Below are 5,774 nucleotides of genomic sequence, written 5' to 3'. Positions count from 1 at the left end.
CGGATCTAGTCCTTATTGATAAGAACACGGACTCCGCTATAGTTGCTGATGTAACTATAGTTGCCGACAACGCAGACCTCAACTGCGAATTCGAAGCGAAGAAAGCCAAATACGGTGGTGAAGAAGTCCTAGAGTGGGTGACCACTCGTGCGACAGTAAAGAGTGCAGAGGCGATTGGAATCGTCTTGAACTGGCGTGGCGCATGGTCTATCAAAAGCGCCGAAGAGCTGATCGCAAAAGTGCATGCAGCAACGTATGAATTGCAGGCCGTGTCCGCCGCTGTTTACCCGCGCTTGGTTGAATTTCTTCACTATGACATTCAGAGCACTGGGCAGAAATCACGTAGCGTCAACACCGGGTTGCGACCGTCGCTACGCTTTGTTTTTATTAAACAGTCCGATTCCCCGGGTCCGTACCAGTTCTAAGTCGGCCGTTCGATGCTAACCCTAACGGTCGCGAAGCCGAAGAGGAAGAAGACGTTAACGATGACGCATCTGAAAGACGGTGCCGACGGACCTGAAGGTGCAACGAAGAGACTGGTTAAACTTGAACCCGGCCCAACGGTGCCTAAAAAGTGAAAACATTATTTTGCGCGTCGCGATAGGCCTATTTTAGGCCTAAAAAGCGGTAGGCCTACGAGCGGTAGGACTAGAGTGTGTGACAGGGGGGCCTGCGACCCAACTAGCGCAGCACTGTGACTATCTGCACTAGGTTTATATAACGGCAATAAATGTTCGAAATAGCCAAATGCCTCGTCATCTAATTAGTGACGTGGATGAATGGATTAACGAGATTCCCTCTGTCCCTGTCTGCTATCTGGCGAAACCACAGCCAAGGGAACGGACTTGGCGGAATTAGCGGGGAAAGAAGACCCTGTTGAGCTTGACTCTAGTCCGACTTTGTGAAGAGACACGAGAGGCGTAGGATAAGTGGGAGGTGCCGCCGGTGAAATACCACTACTCTGGTGGTTTTTTCGCTTATTCAGTGAGACGGACCGAGCCGGCGCGAAGCCGGCGTACGATTTTGGTCTCAAGCCCGCGGCCTCGGAGCCGCGGGCAATCCGCTCTGAAGACAGTGTCAGGCGGGGAGTTTGACTGGGGCGGTACATCTGTAAAAGAGTAACGCAGGTGTCTGACCTGCGCGGGTCGCGAGACCCGCCTCGGCCGGCGTCGAGCGGCCGACTTAGAACTGGTACGGACCCGGGGAATCGGACTGTTTAATAAAAACAAAGCGTAGCGACGGTCGCAACCCGGTGTTGACGCTACGTGATTTCTGCCCAGTGTTCTGAATGTCATAGTGAAGAAATTCAACCAAGCGCGGGTAGTGAAGAAATTCAACCAAGCGCGGGTAAACGGCAGGAGTAACTATGACACTCTTAGTTGGAGACCTGCGTAAGCCGGACCCTGGGGTTCCATGCTCGCTGCGAGTAACGGACCCTCCAATAGGCGGAACATAGAACGGGCGAAACGGACAAGGGACAAGCCGGAGGCTGCTATAGCTCCACAAAACGCATAAATTGCCTCGTGATTATGCCGGCCTCCCCAAAGGTCCGGCGCCCTAGGAAGGGCGAGCTTACCCGGTGTACTGCTGACGGCGGGACTTGGCTGATAGTGACCCTACACCAGTCAAACGCCATGAGGTACATCGGATAGAAGACCCCCCAAGGCAAGAAAGCTTATAGTGGTCCGAGTGTGGACGTTCAGTGAACGAGAATAGCGGCGGTGTGGCTTGAAGAGATAACTGGCAGGTCGGCTTTTGGTGATGGTCGCCTACCCTTGGTTATGTGTTAACGTACGTGCACTCCATAAGGACGCCTGCATCTCGGTCACTAGCCTCGTCTTTGGGCCAGACCAAACGTCTCTAGGTCTGTCCTCTAACACCCAGCGTTAGGACCCGAAGGTAGGGCCCTGAAAAGCCCCCCTTAGCAAACTGTTGCTTAAATTTGGGTAGTTCCTCTGCCTAGTAGTCCCTGCCACTCGGCTTGGGTTCCGGCTAAACACCGGTTAACTGTTGCAGAAAGGAGGGTTCTACCTGGAACGCCCTTTAGTCGAAGGAGGGACGGCCCAGTGCGCAAACTCCTGAGACCTCCCCCAACCTATCTGCCCCTAAGGGCCGACCTGGTTCCGGAGGGACCACTCACTGCGAAAGGTCCGCAAGGGGTGGGTCCCTGGTTCCAACGGTGCAGACCACTAGGGGTTGATGGCTGTCCCTGCTGATCGTCTCCTGACGCCGGATACTAACCGAGTATTCTCTCCTTTGCAGTGCTCTAGCTAGTTGTATCTGTGACTGTGAGACTATTCAAAGACGAGAAAGCGAAGTTCAGCGAAGAAGAAGTACAGCAAGTATCAAGAAGTTAGCGATGGCCGATGAGACTCCAGGGAGCTGTACCCCAGGGGGTGGATCTCGGAATAGATTCCCGTGTGGGACCTGTGACCGGTCCGGTCCATTCAGTTCGCCCCAAGGCAGAGGGCAACACCGCAAACGGAGTCACTCGGTGGCGTTTGCGGCGGAAGCGATTGCGAAAATCGCGACCAAAAGGCGGCAGTGGTGCCTGGAAGAGGAGCGAGTTCTGGGCGGTGCGGAGCTGCACCTCAAATCTTCTGGCAGGAAGATTGACTACAAAATCTTTGAGAGGGCTCTCAACTTAGAACAGAGCAGACCCTATCCCCGCTGGAGCCTCGGGATCCCTTGGATTCCGTGGACCCTGGAGAGGAAGGCTTCCTGGATCAGTTAATTGCTGAACGCTCCTTGGGGGCGGCCCTGGCGGAAGCACTAACGGCGCACGCTGGTGGTCTGGTAGATCGCCTCGGGATCAGCACCCCATCGAACTCCTGGACTGTTGTGAAACCCCCGTGAGGGGGATTCCGATCGGAGCGATCCCTACGAAGGGATAGGTACGCGGTGGTACAACGCTTGTACGCCAAGTCTAGGAAGTCGTGCGCGAGCTTAGTCCTGGGGGGTAGTTGGCGGAGTTCGGGGGCCCTTGGGCAACCGTCCTGGTCAGAGATGATCGCTTTCTGGCGCAGGATAATGAGTGTCGAGGCTGGAGCGGATGATAGACAGGCGACCCCGAAAGGGCCCGTCGACTGGGATCTGTTATCCCGGGTGACAGCAGAGGAGGTGACCTATGCTTTGCGAGCCTCTCGCCCTTCGGCAGCAGGCCCGGATGGGATGACACTCGGATGCGTCAAGAAACTATCCGTGAACTACCTGGTCAAGCTATTCAACCTTTGGATCCTGAACCGTGCCCTGCCTTTGCCGCTCCGCTCAGCCCGAACCGTGTTGGTTCCAAAAGTCAATAGGATAAAGTCGCCTGGCGAGTACCGGCCGATTACCATTGGTCCGGTGCTAGTTCGGGTGTTCCACAAGTTGTTGGCTAAGCGTCTCAGCATGAGCTTTAAGCTTAATCCCATGCAGCGGGCTTTTCTTCCTACTGACGGCTGCGCGGAAAATGTGACGCTGCTCGATGCGACGATCACTCAAGCCAAGACCAAGGGGTCCAACCTGTGTGTTGTCTTTCTCGACCTGAAGAAGGCGTTCGATTCCGTCAAGCACGACAGCATTCTAAGGGCGGTCAGACGAATGGGAGTTCCGGAGCCCCTCGTGGAGTGCATAAGCAGCTGCTATGAGGGGGCAGCGACCGACCTGTACGGGGAGCGCATTGTCGTCAAGCGAGGTGTTCGGCAGGGCGACCCCCTATCGCCGGTGTTGTTCAACGCGGTGATCGACGAGGCCTTGTGTAGTCTAGAGCCTATTGGTCCGACCGTCGAGGGTCACCTGGTCAGTGCTTTGGGGTTCGCTGATGACGTCGCGCTAGTGACTGAGACCGAGCTGGGTATGTTTGCGCAGTTGAAGCGATTCTTCGACGCCCTTGCCCCGACCGGCCTGGAAGCAAACGCGGCCAAATGCAGGTCCTTGCTTATCCGTGCAGACGGTAAGCGAAAGCGGAGTTGTGTAGGTGTGGCAGCTGCGTTGCGGATTTCTGGAGCGCCGGTCCCTTCATTGGGTGCGGACGAAGGCTACCGTTCCCTGGGGCTGGAGGTGGGCGCGGGTGGTTGCCGGGCACCACTGGGGGATACTCTCCGCCGGGGTCTGCGCGAGCTATACGAGGCTCCCCTGAAGCCCCAACAGAGGCTATACTTGTTACGCAACCATCAGATTCCCAAGTTGATCTACGGTGGCTCCACAGGGAGGCTCACGCACGGGATGCTGGCGACATATGACATTGGAGTACGAGGGTATGTGAGAAAATGGCTCCATCTTCCGAAGGACACGACGGTGGCCTTCATTCATGCCGACGTTACGGATGGTGGTCTCGGAGTGCCCTCCCTGGCGTCTCGACTAGTCCTCTTGCAGAGAGCGCGTCTTACCCGGATGAAGGACTCCATCGAACCTTTGGTGAGTGCACTAGGGCATGGTCGGTTCGTGTCGAAGGTGCTCACGAGGCTTGGTCAGCCTAAGGTTCGAGGGATTGACGGTCTGACGGTCTACTCAGATAGAGATACAAGGCTATGTGAGGCAATAGACCACGTAGCGAGCAAGGGCGATATTGCGTACAAGGTGATGTGTGTGAAGCCAGGGGCATCTCGGAAATGGGACTGAGAATGCTGGGCAAGCGAACAGACAAGCAATGTGGGCTGATCCCGCTTAAGGGGCAGCGGGTCGTGAGACGTTCAGACAAGCAATGTGGACCTATCCCGCTTAAGGGACAGCGCGTCGTGAGATTGAGCAAGTCGAGGACTTGATACACCCCTCGAAAAGTTAACGAGATTCAATATGACGGCCAGCAATGGTCGTCGCGACAGTGGCCCTGAGCAAGCCATGTCAGGTCATATAACGCAACAAAGGACAATATTGTGTACAATGTGAAGCGTGTGAAGCCGGGGGCATCTTGGACAAATGGGACCGGAAATGATGGCGATAAGGACAGACAAGCAAGGTGGACTTATCCCGCTTAAGGGGCAGCGGGTCGTGAGGCTGAGCCCACGATGAGGGACATAGATACACCCCTCGGACAAGTATCCCGCTTAAGGGAAACCAAATGAAGGAATCGGAACGAATATAACACGGACTTCCTTTTTGCAGATATAGTATACGGCATATGTTAAAATACTCATCTGCTTTGATTGTGAAATGCTACCGAGACACATTCCTCATGGTTGGCAAGCAGCCAGAATCAAACTCACGCGATTACCATCTCGATTGGGATCTTCTGTTCATGCGTGCAGTCATTGTGACAGAATGTTCACTACAGCAACCGGACTGGGGTTACATAAGAAAACCCAGCATCCGGTCATATTGCACGCCGAGGCCACGGCGAAATCTGCTAAAAGGAAGCGGCGATAGCAGCCAGAGGAAGAATAGGCCCTGGCTATGACCGAAATATCCCTCGAAAATGAACAGGGAGCAGTGACAAGCGAGGACTTGCATAGGGCATTTAAAGGCGGCAGAAGATCGCTGGACTCAATCAAATGCGAGAGAAAGAAGGCAAGATACACCGAAATGGTAAGTCGGTTAAGAGGCATGCAGCGGCCTAGACGGTCCACCCGGAGCCGGCAAAAGAAAGAAACTGGATCTCCAAGGCCAGAAAACGAACCAAGATACATCAACGCACTGAATTGGTGTATAAAGCTAAGATGCGAATTGGAAAAACTCGAACCTACAACGTTATCATCGGAGAAGGACATTGGAGACGAAGCCTATCTGACCGGCTAATTACTGAACGAATTACCGGGGATGAACTCATTGCGGCACTGGAAACGCACGCGAAAAGT

At 54.7% G+C, this 5,774-nt stretch overlaps 1 long non-coding RNA gene across 1 annotated transcript; it reads right to left on the bottom strand.

Moving 5' to 3' along the window:
* Window positions 1-322: 322 nt before the first annotated feature.
* On the bottom strand, window positions 323-1,323 carry LOC145435724 (uncharacterized). Its single transcript, XR_013913978.1, has 2 exons — window positions 1,200-1,323; window positions 323-440 (listed from the first exon to the last, which is right to left on the bottom strand). It is a non-coding gene; the product is annotated as an uncharacterized LOC145435724 (long non-coding RNA).
* Window positions 1,324-5,774: the final 4,451 nt, after the last annotated feature.

Source organism: Botryllus schlosseri, chromosome 3 (genome assembly GCF_051294905.1).
Source record: "Botryllus schlosseri isolate E-star chromosome 3, Bs_hap1, whole genome shotgun sequence".
Taxonomy (NCBI): Eukaryota; Metazoa; Chordata; class Ascidiacea; order Stolidobranchia; family Styelidae; genus Botryllus; species Botryllus schlosseri.
Note: the sequence above shows the minus strand (reverse complement) of the source record. Positions and strands in the feature narration are given on the sequence as shown.